Raw genomic sequence first — 22,057 nt, 5'->3', positions numbered from 1 at the left:
TTAAATTATCGCTCTAGGAACATACTACAATCCCCTACATATCGCTCACATAGGGATCGTGAGGGTCAGATTAGAATAATTTCTTCACGCACAGAGGCATTCAAGCAATCATTCTTCCCGCGTTCCATACGTGGATGGAACAGGAATAAACCCTAATGACTGGTACAATGGGACGTACCCTCTGTCATGCACCTCACGATGGTTTGCAGAGTATAGATGCAGACGATGTTGTGTGCGAGTTGGATGCAGCGATTGCTCGCAGTTGATCAATAGCGTATTCGGCACAGCATTCCAGCACAATGTCTGGTGATATTTAATCGCATTCCGCAATTCTTTTTTGCGACTATTTGTGACTGTTGATGAAACCTGCACCCATCTTTACACACCAGAGTTAAAATGGCAGTAAAAAAAAAAAAATAGACACACGCTGGTGAAAGTGCAGCGAAGGCAGCAAATACGCTTCTGTCATTGGTAAGCTGATGGTAACTGTTTTTTGGCATTCCCAAGGAATAATCCGCACAGAATACTTGCAAAAGGGCAGAACCATAACTCGACACTATTATGCCTCATTGTTGTCTCGTTTGGCGCTTGTATTGGCTGGAAAAAGACAAAAGCTGGCACGCAAAAAGGTGGTCTTTCACCAGGATTAGTGATACCAATGGCAAAAGTGCATGACATAGGCTTTGAACTGGTTCCTCATCCACCCCGCTCACCAGACTTAGCCCCCAAGTGACTTCTCCCTGTTCCTTGCCGGGAAGAAATTTTCATCAAACGAGGAAGTGGTAGCTGCAGTCAACGAGTATGTGACGGAACTTGACAGAATCTATTTTTCCAATGGAATGAAAACGTCGAAGCATCCATAGACCAAGCGTATATCCTTCAAAGGAGACTATGTCGAGAAGTGAGGTGAGTTGTTTGGGAAACAAACGTTCTTCTTGCTTTTTTTATCAGACTTATCAAACAACTAGTATAATAAGAAACACTTTCGAGAAATTCTGAAAAAATGGTAAAAACTTTCAGGATAGATGTTCTGTTTTATTATTATGTCGAATTTACCATATTTCATCCCGTTTTTGAACCATAACGGATGTACCCAACATCATCTTCGCTGCTCAACATTTACGAGATAACAAAAGACGGAGCGCATGAATACCTTCTTCGAACGAGGACGATATATTCTTATCCATTCATAGGACGACAGCGCCGCGTCTAACTGCGCCACTTCAGTGTGAGTTGCTCACGTCCCGTCCGCATGGGTCCTTTGATTCGCCGCCGCCAGGCATCCGCGCCGCGCTATTTGTGTGTGAATTGGATCTTACATCGTTAACAAAGCTCCCTTCAAAGTCGTCTGTTGATACCCTCTCGCACCGAATGACGTATAAAAGCAACAGGTCACTCAACACAACAGTGGGACAACCAGAATCGTCCCAAAGTTTGAAGGCTACTATATTAAGGCTAGTAATTTTTTTCACTCATTCGGGTATGCCAGTGTGCTCATTCTGCCCCGCCGAATCTTAGACTGTTAAGTACCCTGATTCAATCGCTAAGTAGAAGATAAGTCGAACTTTCCCAACCGGTGTATTATCGTGCCTTTTTATTGTACGGCATAGTTCTATCGAGTGACATGTGAAAGATTGTTCACTTTTATAACGTGAGCTGTACTAATTTATAATCAATTTTGACACGTTTGAAGGTAGAAACTGCTCTCAAAAGAACAGATACCATTGGTGACCGTGCAGCTGCTCCAATGATCATGGCATCTGTTCTTTCGAGAGAATTTACTATCTTCATATATACCCTACTGGCCATTAAAATTGCTACACCAAAAAGAAATGCGGCCGATAAACGGGTATTCATTGGTCAAATATATTATACTAGAACTGACATGTGATTACATTTTCACGCAATTTGGGTGCATAGATCCTGAGAAATCAGTACCCAGAACAACCACCTCTGGCCGTAATAACGGCCTTCATACGCCTGGGCATTGAGTCAGAGCTTGGATGGCGTGTACAGGTGCAGCTGCCCATGCAGCTTCAAGACGACACCACAGTTCATCAAGAGTAGTCACTGGCGTATTGTGACGAGCCAGTTTGCTCGGCCACCATTGACCAAACGTTTTCAATTGGTGAGAGATCTGGAGAATGTGCTGGCCAGGGCAGCAGTCGAACATTTTCTGCACCCAGAAAGGCCCGTAGAGGACCTGCAACATGCGGTCGTGCATTGTCCTGCTGAAATGTAGGGTTTTGCAGGGATGGAATGAAGGGTAGAGCCACGGGTCGTAACACATCTGAAATGTAACGTCCACTGTTCAAAGTGCCGTCAGTGCGAACAAGAGGTGACCGAGACGTGTAACCAATGGCACCCCATACGCGGGTGATACGCCAGTATGGCGATGACGAATATACGCTTCCACTGTGCGTTCACTGTGCGTCGCCAAACACGGATGCGACCATCATGATGCTGTAAATAGAACCTGGATTCATCCGAAAAAATGACGTTTTGCCATTCGTGCACCCAGGTTCGTCGTTGAGTACACCATCGCAGGCACTCCTGTCTGTGATGCAGCGTCAAGGGTGACCCCAGCCACGGCCTCCGAGCTGATAGTCCATGCTGCTGCAAACGTCGTCGAGATGTTCGTGCAGATGGTTGTTGTCTTGCAAACATCCCCATCTGATGACTCAGGGATCGAGACGTGGCTGCACGATCAGTTAGAGCCATGCGGATAAGATGCCTGTCATCTCGACCGCTAGTGATACGAGGCCGTTCGGATCCAGCACGGCGTTCCGTATTACCCTCCTGAACCCACCGACTCCATATTCCGCTAACAGGCATTGGATCTCGAACAACGCGAGCAGCAATGTCGCGATACGACAAACCGCAATCGCGATAGGCTACAATCCGACCTTTATCAAAGTCGGAAACGTGATGGTACGCATTTCTCCTCCTTACACGAGGCATCACAACAACGTTTCACGAGGCAACGCCGGTCAACTGCTGTTTGTGTATGAGAAATCGGTTGGAAACTTTCCTCATGTCAGCACATTGTAGGTGTCGCCACCGGCGCCAGCCTTATGTGAATGCTCTGAAAAGCCAATCATTTGCATATCACAGCATCTTCTTACTGTCGGTTAAATTTCACGTCTGTAGCACGTCATCTTCGTGGTGTAGCAATTTTAATGGCCAGTAGTGTAGTTAAAGTCTACCCGGCCATTGACCTTCGTCTGTGCGAATGCGCACAGGTTGCCCGAACTCTTACAGGAATCGTCACCTTAGTGTGCGCGAGTAATGAGTGGATGGGCAAATATCTATTAAGTACATTACGTATGTAGATTGTGGACAGTTGGGAATGTGGGTCTCACGGGAGGCGTGCAAGGGGTAAGTCTCTGCAGTCGCGCTATTCACCTGTGTCCTCGGCTGCTCAGATGGTTAGAGAGTCTGCCATGTAAGCAGGAGATCCCGAATTCGAGTCCCAGTCGGGGCACACATTTTCAGCTGTCCCCATCGAGGTGTATCATCAACACCTGTCGGCAGCTGAGGGTTTGAATTAACTATCATTTAATTTTGACATGGTTTGTACAAGTCAGGACTTGCAACGATGAGCAATACTCATTTTTGCTTGCCACTAGCGTAATTAGAATGATCATGAAAACTTATTGCAGCTGTTACATGACTCTTCCCACTTGGTATAAAGAAGAGTGATAACATCCTGATCACCTTAAGCACATCCTTACGATGTCGGAGAAGATATTAGAAGTCAGTAATGACTTCTATTTTTAGTGACACGAGTAGTGTTTATGATAAAGGTCAAATAACGGTGCAACGATCAAAATTCATATCATTTCTTGGTGTGTAAACAAGACAAATACGCTCAGGTGACAGAACTTGTGGGACTGATATGCACATGTACATATGCCGGTAGTAGCGCGTACACAAGGTATAAAAGGACATTACATTGGCGGAGTTGTCATTTGCACTCAGGTGACTGATATGGAAAGCTTAGCAATGTGATTATGGCCCCACGCCGAAGTTAACAGACTTTGAATGCGGGATGGTAGTTGGAGCTAGATGCAAAGGACATTCAGTTTCGGAAATCGTTTGGGAATTCAGTATTCGGAGATTCACAGTGTCAAGACTGCGCCGTGAATACCAAACTTAAGGCATTACCTCTCACCATGGACAAGGCAGTGACTAAAGGTCTTCACTTGACGACCAAGAGCAGCAGCTTTTGCATAGAGTTATCAGTGCTAACAGACAAGCAACACTGCATGAAATAACCTCAGAAATCAGTGTCTGTCTTAAGACTGATGTATTCGTTAGGACAGTGCGGAGACATTTGGAGTCAGTGGTCTATGGCAGCAGATGACTGAAGCGAGTACCTTTGCTAGCAGCATGACGTCACCTGCAGTGCCTCTCCTGGGCTCATGACCATATTGGTTGGACCCTAGACGACTGGAAAACCGTGGCCTGGTCAGATGAGTCCTGATTTCAGTTGGTAACGACTGATGGCAGGGTTCGATTGTGGTGCAGACCCCACGAAGCCATGGCCCCAAGTGGTTAATAGGGCACTGTGCAAATTGTGGTGGCTCAATAATGCTGTGGGTTGTGTTTACACGAAATGGACTGGGTCCCCTGGTCCAATTGCAGCGATCATTGACTGGAAACAGTTATATTGGACTACTTGGAGACCACTTTCATCAATTCATGGACTTCATGTTTCCAATCAATGATCGAATTTTTATGAATGACAATGCACCATGTCAACAGGTCACAATTGTTCATGATTAGTTCGAAGAATATTCTGGACAATCTGAGCGAATGTTTGGGCCACCCATCAAACATTTATGGGACATAATTGAGAAGTCAGATTTTGAACAAAATCCTCTACTGGAAAAACTTTCACATTTACGGACGTTTGTAGAGGGAACATGGCTCAACATTTCTGCAGGGAACTTCCAATGACTTGTTGCGTCCATGCTATGTTGAACTGCTATACTACACTGGGCAAAAGGAGGTCTGACACGATATCAAGAGATATTCCATGACGTTTGTCACCTGAGCATAGATGTATATTTAAAGCTTATCTTTTTTTTATCTCAGTGTATAATATTAACATGTTATCTTCATGCATTACAGATATTTGTATTGCTTTATTGTTCCCGTAAATTGTGATTTAGTGCTTACTTTACACATACAATAGGGGGCCTACAGGACAAGTTAAATTCGGGATGGTAAGTACAAACAAAGACATTTACCCATTAAGGGGCGTGCAGACAGATCCCCTATAAAACCCTGCCACTGGGTGCAAGAACACAGCTGCCACAGCACTCTGCAATGCTGCAGTGTGTCATAGCGGTGGGCTCAGTTTTCACGTGGTGCAGTACAACTCTGCTTTTCCATAGCCACCTACTTGACTGGAGCCTCGATTGTCACAACATAGCTAGACAGACCGACTGTAAATACTCACCATGCAGCCCTTAGCAGCACTTGTATTTGTAATGCGCCTGGCTCGAACATCCAACTACAGCCCATACCGTGACAGTCCCCGTACCAGCTGCAGGTCCAATGTGGGACCGAGCAGATTCAATCTGGCTTAGCAGTGTTGTCTGTCAGCAACTGTTTTACGAACTGCCACTAGACCTGATGGTTCCGAGTGTGAAGCCAGCACCACTGAGTTAACACCACCTCTAAGGTGTCGTTGTCTGGCACGCTGGTAAACTCTGTGGAGACGTGGCTTGAGTGCAGTGAATCTGTGCACCTGATCTGCTGCTCACCACTACAGTGGCATAATCTCGCCAACTGCTGCCTGTGCCTTGTGCCTTCCTTGTCTCTGTATCGTTGCCTGGCATAAACTTAAGCGAATACTTGAAAATGGTGAATAAATAAAAGCACGCATTTTTATGCTCTTGATATTGGTAAATAGATAAATTTGATTTTTATCACCATAATTTATATTAGAATGCAGTGGTTTTTTTATGATAATGACATAAGCAAACGTATCACATTTTTCTTTTAAATTGTGTTTTCACAAAAATAGTTTCCTCTATTCTTACTGTAATGGATGCCTTATAATTCAAAGAATTACCTCATTTTATAAAAAATATGGTCTTGAGGAATGTTTTTAGTTTTCTCTTCAATATGTGTACATTATTAATTTCCTTTTTCATACAGATAGAAAGCTTATTGTGTACTTTTGTATAGGACTTTCTTGTGTATTTTTGAGAGAGTTACAGAGCCCTGGCAAAAAATTTTCCCTCATCTGTCATGATAGTGAATAACACAGTTTGTGTGAAAGAATTCTGTTTTGCTGGAAACATCTTCAGTGAGCATAAATATTGACCCATAATTGTAAGACTTGAAGAGTCCTCTGCATGATGTTCTATAAGTAGCACCTTCTATTAATCTGACTACTAATTTTTTAAGTTTAAAAGTATTTGTTGTCCTGCACATTTCCCCAGAAGATAATACCGTAGTAGATTATAGAATGGAAATAGAGACAAAATCAGACCACAGCATTTTTTTCTGTCAAAGTGAGAAATGCAAAGCATACTGGGTAAAGTTTGTTGAGAAACTGATAAATTTGCTCATACCATCTTGACTGATTGTCCATCTAAGTGCTTATGAATTTTGTATGTATGGTTTCATTAATATTCTGTTTGTTAATATCCATTTCAGGAACTTGAAGTATTTTGTATGTTATCTGGAACTGTGTAATATTACATTTGGAAAAATCTTGGGGTTAAGCTATTTGCTGTGAACCATTTTTATACTTGGTTTAGTTACTTCTAGGCTGTATCCTGTATTGTGGAGTTGGACCCTTTGATTAGAATACTTGCATCATCAGCAAACATTATGATTTTTGTTCTGTTATTAATTGTAACTGGAAGACCATTGTTGTAATTCAAGAAAATCAGTGGCCCAAGGATAAAGACATGGGGGACTCCGTATTTTATATTTTCACAGTCTGAGTTTATTGTTACACCTCCCTGCATCCATTCACACAACTTCGATTTCTGTTGTGTAAATAGGATTCTACCCAAGCCAAAGGTTTGTCTTTGATACCATAGTGCAGAATTTTTTTAACAAGGTGTTACGATCTACACAGTCAAATACTTTAGTAAGGCAACAAAGGTTCTCACCGAATGCCTTCCAAAATTTAATTCACATAGAAATTCATCTGTTACAATAAATATAGCTCTTTCTGTGGAGAATCCTTTACAAAAGCTGAGCTTGTAGGTGTCAGTAACCTATTTTGTGCACTGTGGCTATCAATTCTGTCATACACTATTCTCTCAAATACCTTTCAGAACACTGGCAGCAGAGAGACAGACCAACAGTTTGTGGATTGACATCACTACCACATGTTTTAGTCTATCTGGAATTAGCTGTTCTCATTGACTAGTTATCCAAAAACACTATATGTGACTCATTAAGTGTACACATGATTTTAAAATTCTACATGATATACCATCATATCCAGAGGATTAAGTTCTTGTAAGTAATGTGAATTTTTCTTTTTGAGCTGTGCTATTAAAATGAAGTGATGTGATTGTAGGTAGTGGGGAGTGGGCATGGTAATTATGATTATAATCACTCACACTTCTGTCACTTACTGTGAATACTTTTAAACTCGCAGCGTATACACAATGCATACTACAGAGAACTGATGTCGCAAAGATACAGTTATTCTTGCTGTGATAAGGCAGCGATATTATTGGGCGGAGCCGCCGCCCCCCTCCCCCCCCCCCCCCCCCCCGCCCCCCACCACCACTGCAACTTAGGAGCATAGTGACTGGTGTACATCGTGATGCGTTGTCCCGCTGGCGATGGCAAGGGCTGACAAATCATAGTCCGCCAGTTGCCTGGGCAGCCGTAAAGGATATCTGGCCTGTGACGACAGCAGCGGCGCCGATGGGGCACTGGTGGTGTCCATTGAGGTGCTGGTGGCTGGTGGTGCATCCTCCAGTGTTGGTGAGGCTGTTGGTCCACTGGCGGCAGTGATCAGGGTGTCAGTCGTCGTTATGAAGTGCTCCAGGGCTGACACTAGCAGGCAGTCATTCAAAGAAAGAGTCGGTTGCAGACCTGATGTGTCGATCGTAGGCAGAAGACGCATGGAGTGCTCTAATGACCTCGAGACTGTGCTGTAGCCTGACCATCTATTGTCAAATTTAAACATATTCACGAGTAGTGAATCCTGCAGTGTTACGGAAATGTCTTCTGAGAGGTAGTCTCACAGGTCTAGTCCAACTGTAAATTGGCTTGAGGGGCCTGGAGCTCGGGCCAGTGGAGGGTAAACAGCGGGTGTGTCCACTAATGATCATGCCAGTTTTAGGCGGTTCAGGTCAAAGGTTGGCCACATTTTCTGGGAGTCAGTAAGTTTCCATAAGAAAAACTGTAGGAGTTCGGTTGCACTGGAGCTTCCTGTTGTAGTACCTCCCCAATTGCTCAGTTACTGGCATCAGCCGTTATAACCATATGGGCCCCCAGCGATGGAAGTGATGGTGATGGTCTGAGTGAGCTCAGATTTGATGTTCTCGAAAGCTGATTGCATATCAAGAGTCCAAATGAACTTATGTTAGCCTGAGATATTCTTGCCACGGAGTGACTCTGTGAGTGGCAGAAGCGCTTCTGTGGCATGGGGTAGGTGTTTTTGGTGATAATTAATTACCCTTAAGAAAAAGCCCATCTCTTGATAGTCTGTTGGGGGTGGTAAGTTATATATTTGGTCTATCATTTCCCAGGAGGGGTGTCGATGAGGTGACCTACGAATATAACACATTTTTGCCAGAGTTGGCATTAGTCCTCGTTGACCACAACACCATGCACTTATGGTTTATCGAATACCACTTTGAGATGTTTCTCGTGATCTTCAGCTATTTGTGAGAAGATAATTACATCGTCCAAGTAACAATAGCAAAAGGGCATGGTAAAAAAACAAGCTGTCAGTGGACCATTGTCAGGTCTGGGCTGTGTTCCTTGTTCAGCGTGTATGGTCACTGTTGATGCAGTACAGTTAGTTAAGGGAGTGGCAGGCTTCGTATCACCACCTTTACTGATAACATTGTACTTGATTTGCGAATCAGTGTGTTCGTCTGTTTGGCAAAAGGCAATGATGCCCTCATTCAGTGGTTATTGAAATAATGGGAACATTGTCAACTGTTCGAGAACCACAGTTACACTGATTTTATAGTCTGAGGAAGAACACCATAAAGATGCACAAATAAATTGTTTGTAGTGATGCCAGGAGATGAAGCACCGTCATGGGTGTATTCTTTGCGGCATGAATTTTGTATCCTATGGTGATCAGCAACATGCCAGTGCAAGTATAACTCTGTATTTTGCAGCATGGTTGGAAAGAAAATAACAGGGTCAACACTGTATGTAGTGGGGAGCAGGGGTGGAAAATTCGATGATAAATAATCACTCACTCTCCCGTCACTTACTATGAATACTTTTATATTCGCAGCATATACACAATGCATGTAGCAAAGAGCACATAGTACAGAGAACTGATCTGGCAAAGATACATTTGTTCTTGCTACAGTAGGGCAGTGATCTTATTGGGGTGTAGTGCCAATGGTTCTAGATCACCACATGTTTGTTGTGGTATACTTGTGATTAAGCAGCTTGAAACGTTTTCGTCTATAGTGTGCATTTCTTTCCATGTCAAACTTTTCCATCCATTGGTGTTTGTGAACTGCAAAAATTAAAAACTCAACAGCAAAAATGTATTCGGATTTGAAATTATTGGCATGTTAATTCAAGAAAACAGGCACGTGACACTGTAATGCACGGGCAGTTTATGTCCACAAAATATATAATTCTGATGATGTTGGATGCTATTCAGTAACATAGTCTGCAAATATACACACCATAATAGTTATTCACTGTTCTATTACGTACATGTTCATAGCTAAAAGTTCAGTATATGATTTTGCTCGCCCGACATTGTCATTACATTGTTACGTGTTCTGTGCAGGAATACTATCAAAATTATTGAGGGCTATGTTAATGTAATGACAACGTGTGGTGAGAAAAATCATGTACTGAACCTTCAGGTATGAATATGTATTTAACAGAACAATAAGTAAGTATTATGGGATATGTATGTTTTCAACATAGCCCACATAACTCATCAGCAACTAAAATTCCACCCAAATCACATTAGGTGACAACTGAGTCCTCCCAGCTCATGCACAGATATTTATAATCTCCCTCTTTTGCAGGCATGATTCATTTCATAGTTCTTAAAAACTTACAAGAGACTGCTATAATAATTAATGATACAAAAGAGATAAATTATAAATGTAGCCAGGCCAGATTTTTAACACCATTTAGCATTTACAAAAACATAAGATACTAGTTTTTGATGTTGTAGTGAGACTGTACCTTCATGTTCAATCAAAATTCATCATTGCTGTATCAGTCAAATCCTGAAAGTGAAGTGGCAAGACCAGAGTACCAACATATCAGTATTCTGGAGGACACAAACACTATCAGCATACAGGACACCATAATCAAAAACCACTTGCAATCTGCTGGTCAGTTATATTGCTCACATGCTCCACAGATGTCTAACAAAACATTCCCATCTCAGATATGGACAATGAAAACAAGGACATCTGAAACAGTATGAAGGTGTTCTGAAATCATACTTTTCAAAAAATCTCCAATCATCACTTACATTTGGGAAACCCTTGCCTCTGAACATCTGGTATAACATTATATTGGTGATGAAGGCTTACAATTCTTTGAAGAACAATGAAGAACACTAAATCGAACAAATGGGGTCACAGGAAAGAACGAGAAACCCTCATGACAGATAATCTGTACTAAGCTATGGTTGGCATGTGTGGGATCAGCACTCACTGTAGCAGAAAATGTTGTTCCCCGGTGGGATTCCTCAGCTTCTCTCAGACTCATAAAGGACAGTAATATTTGTGAATGCAAATTGAACTCATTCACCAGTCATTGCCTATGATGACGAATACTCCTACATTTACTACTACTATTACAGCATCACAGTTTTAACTGTTTTGATGAATATTTAAATATGTAAGTATATAACACAACGACAGGTGTAATTGTAAACACATGCTCGTCCCTATCATTCTCTGTTCCATGAAGCCTTGAAACTCCTACATATAGAGTGTACATTTACAGCTTTCTCATTTAGTATTGTAATTTAAACATGAATATAAAACTTTTTGTTGTGCTACATGGGTTATCATCTTAGTTTCATCTGTAGATTACAGTACCTAGCATATAAAACAGACTTTTCGATTATCTAACACGCAAGTTGGTCATGTAGACAACAGGATCAGTAAAAACTCAACACAATGCAATACTTCTTTACTTTCAAGCTTCCAATGTAGTCCTTACTGCTCTGTTGTACATGAAAGATGGGATCATATTATTGTAAGGCTATTTTTAGAAAATATCAGAATTCTCATATATTGTCAGCCATTGTTAGACATCTTTGCATTGTTCATCCACTAAATTCTCTCTGAACAGTGTGACTGAGGCAGCATTTATAATATTATGAAATTTTACTTTCTGCTTCTTAGCTATACCTGACTGATGGAGTGTGTAGTAACCACAATCAACCACGGTAACGCCTTGGGCCGTGGATCAGAGCCACCAGGCGGGGATGCCGCCGGCGGTGGAGCACGCACCACTGGGTAAACACAAGGACGAGTCGGACGACAGACCAACAACAACCGACAACAACCGACAATGATCGACTATGACCGCCACAACAAGGAACAGAATAAGAATGGAGGCTTGTAGAAACCACAACACCAAACACCAACAGTAAATCCACTCGGAACCAGTGCCAGGCAAATGTTAACAATGAGCAACGACCTGAACGCACTACCGCCGAGATAGAGACGCAATACAGAGCTAGTACCAGACTGGCTGGACTAGGGCAGAGCGGGTCCCTATATACGAAACCGGAGGGAGCGGCTATTGGCCATGGGCTGCACGTGGTGTAACGGTGGCACCCCCCTCACTGCGCGAGAGCCGCTGCATGGAATAGCTGCCGTGGACACGGAGCCCTCTATGGGCTGACGATGTCCATTTGTTCTGGCGTGTGTTCGTCTTCCGCGGCGGGAGGTACTAGAGAGTGCTTCATTTAAATTTGATGATAATGATCAGGCATTATGGAGCTCACAACTACTTCATGAAAGACAGTTGGATTCAGATAGACGTACCAGTGACTACTACACTACATCCTTTTATTATTGTTTGGAACCTTACGTTGGAAGGCAAACCTGTGTGATTGTGTGCACACATTTGTGTGTGTGGGTGAGATTTTGCTTAATTAGAAATTAGTTTATTCATCTAAGGCTGAGAGATGTTTTGGCCACTGAACTTATTTAAGTGTTATCATTAATATCCCTTAGAGATTGGTGATGAGAAGTGCTCAAAGTTTGAACTGACTGTATTGGCAGAAAGAGAAGATGGCTGCCCAGCAACAATTATTGCTGTATTTGATCAGTACTACCCAACATGATATCAATATTGAATTCTCCACATTCATTGACTTAACAGTTATTTATAGAAACTCTTATTGATGTTATGAGATTCTGGATACAGATCACAATATACGTAATAAGCAGTTCCCAAGTTTTCTATATACACATATATTTTACCATAAAGACTGATGCACATGAACACTGCATGAAGTACAAAGGCAGACTGAATTAAACATGGCAGCTCGTCAGAGCAGTTAATATTCCAAAGATTGTAATTTTGTAATTTGTGTGGTCGATGTGACCTATCAACGCCACACATCCCTCCCCCCCTCACCCCCTCCCCCTCCCGCAATACAGAGTATGACCTATGAGACCTGATGGGGGGTCGTGTGGGTATCAGCGTCGGTGTGAGTGGTATGAGGTAGCAGGTGCACGACCGGAAGCTCCATCTCCATTGGGTCGGTGCGCGAAGGTGCGGAGGGTGGTTGCCGGTCCAACTCGTAATTCGAAAAACAGTGGTAGGGAATGGTTCATCAGCCAACTCGGGAGTAGCAGTATGGGAGAGGAGGCGGCAGGTAAGCATGCTTCCCTGAATGCAGACTGAGCCGTCCGAAGAAATGAAAGCTTGAACACATGACAGGTTGCACTCTTGTGGGTGGGACAAGCTGTGCACTATCTTGACATTGACCTCCTCGGTGAGCAGTACAAGCACATGTTTGGCCAACACCATAATCGACACGCTGTCAATGCGGTCAGGTGGTACATTGCAGTGCAAAATGTAGGACAGGGCGTCTACGTCTCTAGTACCTGAAATGTCTTCAAAACCTGTGAATGGGCGTGATGATGACATCCCTGAGGAACCCACAAACTGTGGTGGTGAATCGTTGGATGGAGAGAACCCAACTGAAGGTTGAACAGACTCGTTAGCGGGTTTGTCACAAGAACATGTACTCAGACAGCCCGACTGGGACGGCAGAAGGATGTCAGAGTCTACGAAGGCAGGCTTGAGGCTGCGTAGAGAAATGATTTTGCATGCTATCTTTTATCATAATTTTGAATGTCGTTTCGCCCCTCCGAAGTACTTCAAAGAGGCCGAGGTAAGGGGGTTGTAAGGGTTGTCTGACAGAGTTGTCCCTGAGCATGATGTGTGAGCAAGAGCTGAGTGTGGTCGTTACGTAAGTGTGAGGTGGGGAATGATTGACAGGTGGGTGTAGCCGGGTGTTTCTAAAGTGTGCACGCATCCTTCCAATAAAGTCTGGGAAGGAGGGGAAATCCCCGGGATCTTGGGGAAGAATTAGTTCCCCAGATAAAACCGGGTTTTCACCAAAAACAAATTCAGATATCGTCCCATGTAAATCTGGTTTAAATGTAGAACGTAGGCCCAGCAACACTCGAGGAAGTGCCTCGGACCAGAGACAGTCATGGCACATGAGTGCAGTTTCAAGGGTGTAGTGCCATCGTTCCACCAACCCATTGCTTTGCGGGTGATAGGCTGTCGTATGTATCTGTTTAATACCACAAAGATTACAGAGAATCGTAAAAAGTGCAGATTCGAACTGTCGACCCTGGTTGGTTGTGATGGAGGATGGGCATCCGAACCTAGTGATCCAAGAAGAACGAATCCTTTGTCCACAGTTTCTGCTGTGATGTTGGTAAGGGGATGGCTTCCACCCTATGAGACATTCGGTCTATTGTGGACAAGATACACCTGTGGCCCTCTGATGGAGGCAGGGGACCGATAAGGTTGGTATGTACAAGACGGAAACATCCCTTAGGGATGTCAAACTTGCTGAGTGGTGGAGAGCTGTGACACCCTATTTTGTTTCCTTGACAGCAAATGCAGCTGCATGCTCATGTTTGGAAGTCCCATTTCACATCTTTCCACACAAAACGCTCAGTGACAAGGCAAGTGGTGGTTCTGACACCGGGGTGGGTGAGATTATGCGAGGTGTCGGAAACCTGATGGCACAGCGTGGGTGGGAGCAGAGGCTGCAGAATGCCCATAGAAGAGTCACAGATTCAGATTCTTTATTGGTCATTCAGCCTTATTACATGCAATAGACTACTTCAGTTCACTTAACCTATTAATTTTACAAAATAAATTTTTACATATTTATATAATAGAAGGAAACATTCCACGTGGGAAAAATTATATATAAAAACAAAGATGAGGTGACTTACCGAACGAAAGCGCTGGCAGGTCGATAGACACACAAACAAACACAAACATACACACAAAATTCAAGCTTTCGCAACAAACTGTTGCCTCATCAGGAAAGAGGGAAGGAGAGGGGAAGACGAAAGGAAGTGGGTTTTAAGGGAGAGGGTAAGGAGTCATTCCAATCCCGGGAGCGGAAAGACTTACCTTAGGGGGAAAAAAGGACAGGTATACACTCGCACACACGCACATATCCATCCACACATACAGACACAAGCAGACATATTATGTCTGCTTGTGTAAGTCTTTCCGCTCCTGGGATTGGAATGACTCCTTACCCTCTCCCTTAAAACCCACTTCCTTTCGTCTTCCCCTCTCCTTCCCTCTTTCCTGATGAGGCAACAGTTTGTTGCGAAAGCTTGAATTTTGTGTGTATGTTTGTGTTTGTTTGTGTGTCTATCGACCTGCCAGGGCTTTCGTTTGGTAAGTCACCTCATCTTTGTTTTTATATATAATTTTTACATATTTAAGTTGATATTGGGCATTTCTAAAAATTCTTCTAATGAATAGAATGGATTAGTTAACAACAAGTTATGTACATTTTCTTTAAATTATTTGTCAGGCTTGATTGACGCATTCTTAGACAATTTGTTATATATTTTAATTGCCATATACTTATGACTCCTATCCCCATGAACCATGGACCTTGCCGTTGGTGGGGAGGCTTGCGTGCCTCAGCGATACGGATGGCTGTACTGTAGGTGCAACCGCAACGTAGGGGTATCTGTTGAGAGGCCAGACAAACGTGTGGTTCCTGAAGAGGGGCAGCAGCCTTTTCAGTAGTTGCAGGGGCAACAGTCTGGATGATTGACTGATCTGGCCTTGCAACACAACCAAAACGGCCTTGCTGTGCTGGTACTGCAAATGGCTGAAAGCAAGGGGAAACTACAGCCGTAATTTTTCCCGAGGGCATGCAGCTTTACTGTATGGTTAAATGATGACGGCGTCCTCTTTGGTAAAATATTCCAGAGGTAAAATAGTCCCCCATTCGGATCTCCGGGCGGGGACTACTCAGGAGGTCGTCGTTATCAGGAGAAAGAAAACTGGCATTCTACGGATCGGAGCATGGAATGTCAGATCCCTTAATCGGGCAGGTAGGGGTTAGAAAATTTAAAAAGGGAAAAGGATAGGTTGAAGTAAGATATAGTGGGAATTAGTGAAGTTCGGTGGCAGGAGGAACAAGACTTCTGGTCAGGTGACTACAGGGTTATAAACACAAAATCAAATAGGGGTAATGCAGGAGTAGGTTTAATAACGAATAAAAAAATTGGAGTGCGGGTAAGCTACTACAAACAGCATAGTGATCGCGTTATTATGGCCAAGATAGACACGAAGCCCACACCTACTACAATAGTACAAGTTTATATGCCAACTAGCTCTGCAGATGATGAAGAAATTGATGAAATGTAATAGTCATGGGTGACTGGAATTCGAGAATAGGAAAAGGGAGAGAAGGAAACATAGTGGGTGAATATGGATTGGGGGAGAGAAATGAAAGAGGAAGCCGTCTGGTAGAATTTTGCACAGAGCATAACTTAATTATAGCTAACACTTGGTTCAAGAATCATAAGAGAAGGTTGTATACATGGAAGAATCCTGGAGATACTAGAAGGTATCAGATAGATTATATAATGGTAAGACAGAGATTTAGGAACCAGGTTTTAAATTGTAAGACATTTCCAGGGGCAGATGTGGACTCTGACAACAATCTATTGGTTATGAACTGCAGATTAAAACTGAAGAAACTGCAAAAAGGTGGGAATTTAAGGAGATGGGACCTGGATAAGCTGAAAGAACCAGAAGCTGTTGAGAGTTTCAGGGAGTGCATAAGGGAACAATTGACAGGAATGGGGGAAAGAAATACAGTAGAAGAAGAATGGATAGCTCTGAGGGATGAAGCAGTGAAGGCAGCAGAGGATCAAGTAGGTAAAAAGCGAGGGCTAGTAGAAATCCTTGGGTAACAGAAGAAATATTGAATTTAATTGATGAAAGGAGAAAATATAAAAACACAGTAATTGAAGCAGGCAAAAGGGAATACAAACATCTCAAAAATGAGATTGACAGGAAGTCCAAAATGGCTAAGCAGGGATGGCTAGAGGACAAATGTAAGGATGTAGAGGCTTATCTCACTAGGGGTAAGATAGATACTGCCTACAGGAAAATTAAAGAGACCTTTGGAGAAAAGAGAACCACTTTAATGAATATCAAGAGCTCAGATGGAAACCCAGTTCTAAGCAAAGAAGGGAAAGCAGAAAGGTGGAAGGAGTATATAGAGGGTCTATACAAGGGCAATGTACTTGAGGACAATATTATGGAAATGGAAGAGGATGTAGAAGAAGATGAAATGGGAGATACGATACTGCGTGAAGAGTTTGACAGAGCACTGAAAGACCTGAGTCGAAACAAGGCCCCGGGAGTAGACAACATTCCATCAGAATTACTGACGGCCTTGGGAGACCCAGTCCTGACAAAACTACCATCTGGTGAGCAAGATGTATGAGACAGGCGAAATACCCTCAGACTTCAAGAAAAATATAATAATTCCAATCCCAAAGAAAGCAGGTGTTGACAGATGTGAAAATTACCGAACTATCAGTTTAATAAGCCACGGCTGCAAAATACTGACGCGTATTCTTTACAGACGAATGGAAAAACTGGTAGAAGCCGACCTCGGTGATAATCAGTTTGGATTCCACAGAAATGTTGGAACACGTGAGGCAATACTGACCCTACGACTTATTTTAGAAGCTAGATTAAGAAAAGGCAAACCTACGTTTCTAGCATTTGTAGACTTAGAGAAAGCTTTAGACAATGTTGACTGGAATACTCTCTTTCAAATTCTAAAGGTGGCAGGGATAAAATACAGGGAGCGAAAGGCTATTTACAATTTGTACAGAAACCAGATGGCAGTTATAAGAGTCGCGGGGCGCGAACGGGAATCAGTGGTTGGGAAGGGAGTGAGACAGGGATGTAGCCTATCCCCAATGTTATTCAATCTGTATATTGAGCAAGCAGTAAAGGAAACAAAAGAAAAATTTGGAGTAGGTATTAAAGTCCAGGGAGAAGAAATAAAAACGTTGAGGTTCGCTGATGACATTGTAATTCTGTCAGAGACAGCAAAAGACTTGGAAGAGCAGTTGAATGGAATGGACAGTGTGTTGAAAGGAGGATATAAGATGAACATCAACAAAATCAAAATGAGGATAATGGAATGTAGTCGAATTAAGTCGGGTGATGCTGAGGGAATTAGATTAGGAAATGAGACACTTAAAGTAGTAAAGGAGTTTTGCTATTTGTGGAGCAAAATAACTGATGATGGTCAAAGTAGAGAGGATATAAAATGTAGACTGGCAATGGTGACGAAAGCGTTTCTGAAGAAAACAAATTTGTTAACATCGAGTATAGATTTAAGTGTCAGGAAGTCGTTTCTGAAAGTATTTGTATGGAGTGTAGCCATGTACGGAAGTGAAACATGGATGATCAATAGTTTGGACAAGAAGAGAATAGAAGCTTTTGAAATGTGGTGCTACAGAAGAATGCTGAAGATTTGATGGGTAGATCACATAACTAATGAGAAGATATTGAATAGAATTGCGGAGAAGAGGAGTTTGTGGCACAACTTGACAAGAAGAAGGGACTGGTTGGTAGGACATGTTCTGAGGCATCAAGGGATCACAAATTTCACATTGGAGGGCAGCGTGGAGGGTAAAAATCGTAGAGGGAGACCAAGAGGTGAATACACTAAGCAGATTCAGAAGGATGTAGGTTGCAGTAAGTACTGGGAGATGAAGAAGCTTGCACAGGATAGAGTAGCATGGAGAGCTGCGTCAAACCAGTCACAGGACTGAAGACAACAACAACAACAACAACAACAACATACTTATGACTACTTATGACTATTGTTAGTTTTAGCTAATCTATTTTGTGGTAAAAGCAGAGGTTCTTGTGTAGTAGTCATGCCTTTGATTTGTTACACTCAAATTAGGTAGTTCAGCAAGTATATAGTTAATGCTGTCAAGAATATATAAATTAATAACTGTGAAAATTCTACATTTAATGAACAATGGTTTACAATGTGTCCTATTACCTACCTTAGCCATTACTCTGATTGCTTTCTTCTGGATAACCACAATTTCATTTATTTTTCTGCTGTTTCCCCATAGTATTAACCCATACCTTAAACAGATTGAAAATAGGGAAAGTATGCTGTCCTTACATACTCAAATGTCACACAACACATGAATCTCTTCAACAAATAGATAACGCTTGACAACCTAACCACTATGTGATCAACATGAGAGTTCCATGTTAGACTGTTGTCAAGTATGATACCTAAAAACTTTGTCTTTTGTTTTTCTATTTTAATAGTCTTTGATACACTGAACCACATATTCTTGGTCTTTTCCTCCTTTAGTAGTAGACCATTTGCGTTAAACCATGATGTTGCATTTTCTTTTTCCAATTTCATACCCCTTACAAGATTATCAGATACATGGTTTACAGATAGAAAAGTTGTATCATCTGCATACATATACATCTTTACATCTAATTTCCTGGTAAGTCATTTATGTGTGAAAGGAAGAGAAGTGGTCCCAATTTAGATCCCTGCGGCACTCCATGTTGAACCTGGAGTGTGTTTGACAGATGACTTCCTGAACTCACCACCTGTTTCCTTTTATTGAGGTATGATTTGATAAGTTTCAACCTTTTTCACATATTCCATAGTACTCAAGTTTAGAGAGCAAATGTGAGTGGTCAACACAGTCAAAGGCATTGCTCAGATCACATAAGGTTACCTGTGTGTGAGCATGGTCCTCAAATGCTGCTAAAATGTGTCTGAATAAGAGCTCTATGGCATGTATAGTGACCTTCCTTTTCTGTAACCAAACTGTGATGCACTTAACATATCATTTAGTTCTAGGTACTCATACATCTGCCGATATATTATGCCTTCAAAGACTTTTCCTAGTACTGGAATTAGTGAAATTGGTCTGTCATTTGCAGGATCTGATTTGATACCCTTCTTAAAGACTGGAGTCACCTTGGATGGTTTGAGAGGATCAGGAAAAACCCCTTCTATGAGACACAGGTTTATAGAAATGTTAATGGTGCTGCAATGTAACGAATGATTTCTTTCAATAGATTGTTTGACATATGAAAAATATCTGTACTGTATGAATTTTTCATTTCTTTGACTATTTTAAGAACTTCATGTTGGCGTACCTCTTTAAAATGTTTCAGTGATTATCTGGACCTATTATGATTTAGGTTTGCACTCTTAAGATAATCTATACATGTTACATTGGGTTTACTGATCAACTTTTTTATATCATCAGCACAGCTTAAAAAATATTTGTTGAATCTGCTGGTATTGGGGCTGTGTTGTCAAAGTTTCTGACTTCACCTTTAACAGTATTAATTACTGACCAGGCTGTTTTGCATTGGTTTTTACTATTTTTATGAGATTTATGTTGTATCTTTGTTTTGCCAATTGTAACTCTTTCTTATACAGTTTCTTAGTGGTTTTTTCGAGATCCTTAATTTCATTAGAATTATTTACTTTGCCAAGGTGCTTCAACAGCAGTAGCTTACTTTTTAGACTCTCCAGTTCTTTGGTGTACCACAATTTACCCTTTCTTATTTTATGATATTTCTTTTGAACAAGATGGGCTTTTAAAGTACCTATTAAGTAATTGTGGAGTGTTTCATAAACTTTTTTGGTACTGGAATCACAGTTTTGATATAATTTGTCCCAGTTAGTTGTGCTCAGCTGGGGTGTTAGTTTTCTGAGATTGTGTTTTGTTAATATTAAGGTGTTACGTTTTGTTAACTTTTCTGCAGCCTTGCTCTCATCCCCTTTTATAACTTTTAACTCTACTGTTAACATGGAGTGGTCTGAGAAAACCAATTCCTTTGCCTTGGTGGAGTACATAATGAGCACAGTTAATAAAAGCATTATCCAAGCACACTTTTAGTCTTGTTGGTTCTGAATTTACATGATGGAAGTTGTGCTGCCTTAGCACCACACTTCGTCCAAAATGCCAGGGAACTTAGCCTTGGTAAACATGACTGCAGCTCCTTGAGCAGACCCTGAGTGTCCTAGTCTGACGCCTGTAGAGTGGTGAGGTCAGATAAATCAACGATACCTGAAACAGCATTGATCCGTGAGAGGAAATCAGTGGCGATGTTCTCCGTGCCTTTGATGTAGCATAAGTCTGTAGAAAATTGAGAGACCAGGCCGAAGTGGCAGAAGATCCTCTGGCAGGTTGCAGAATGCATCTGCCAGCAGTTTGTGAACAGTAATAATGAGGAAAGGACAGCCCTCGATGTCAGTGCGGAAATGTTTGACAGCCTCGTACACCACCAGAAGCTCTCTATGAAAAGCAGAATATTTCTTCTGTGCTGTAGCCAGTTTTTTGGAGAAGAAATGAAACTGTGTTGCCTTTGTTCTGTTGTAATACTATCCTGACCACAATGTTGCTGGCGTCTGTAGTGATGAACAAATCGGCAGATGGATCAGGGTGGGCGAGTATGACTGCATGAGGTAAAGCTGTTTTAAGAGCCCTGAAAACCTCTAGCGTGAGTTCAGTCCAACAGACTGGTTTAACACCGAAAGTTTGTTTGCCACAGAGTGAGTCCATCAGTGGGGCCTGCACGGCAGCGGCAGAAGGTAGATGAAGGCGGTAGTAATTTATAGTACCTACGAAACGTCTGAGTTCTTTGTACGTACCTGGGGGATGGCAACAGTGTAATAGCCTGCACGCGGGATTTGGGAGGCTGTATTCCATCTGCGGAGATGGTGTAACCCAGAAATTTCACAGAAGACTGATGCAATTGGAATTTTTCTTTGTTGACCTTGACACCGTTGGATGCCAAAGTCAGGAGGACCTGGGCTAAATGATCTTCGTGGTCTTCAGTCAATTTGCTGAAAATGAGTATGTCATCCAGGTATGCAAAACAGAACTTGAATTGTTGTAAGAATGAGTCAATGAAACATTGCCACGTTTGTGCCACATTCTGTAAACCAAATGGCCTGAAGTTGTACTGGAACAAACCAAGTGGTGTGATGATCACAGTCTTTGGAATGTCTTCTGGTGCTACGGGAATCTCGTGATAAGCATGTTTGCAGTCAGTCACACTGAAGATTGTGGCACCCGATAACATATGAGTGAAATCATTTATGTTTGGCACGGGGTAATTGTCCATCACAATGTGAGCACTTAAACGTCTGCAATCACCACACATTCGAAAAGAACCGTCGTGTTTGGTGATGAGGTGAACTGGTGAAGACCAATTGCTGTCCAATGGCTGTAGAATGCCTCCCTCCAGAAGTTTGTTAATTTGCTGCTAGGATGTGCAG

Source organism: Schistocerca serialis, chromosome 4, assembly GCF_023864345.2.
Source record: "Schistocerca serialis cubense isolate TAMUIC-IGC-003099 chromosome 4, iqSchSeri2.2, whole genome shotgun sequence".
NCBI lineage: Eukaryota > Metazoa > Arthropoda > Insecta > Orthoptera > Acrididae > Schistocerca > Schistocerca serialis.
Note: the sequence above shows the minus strand (reverse complement) of the source record.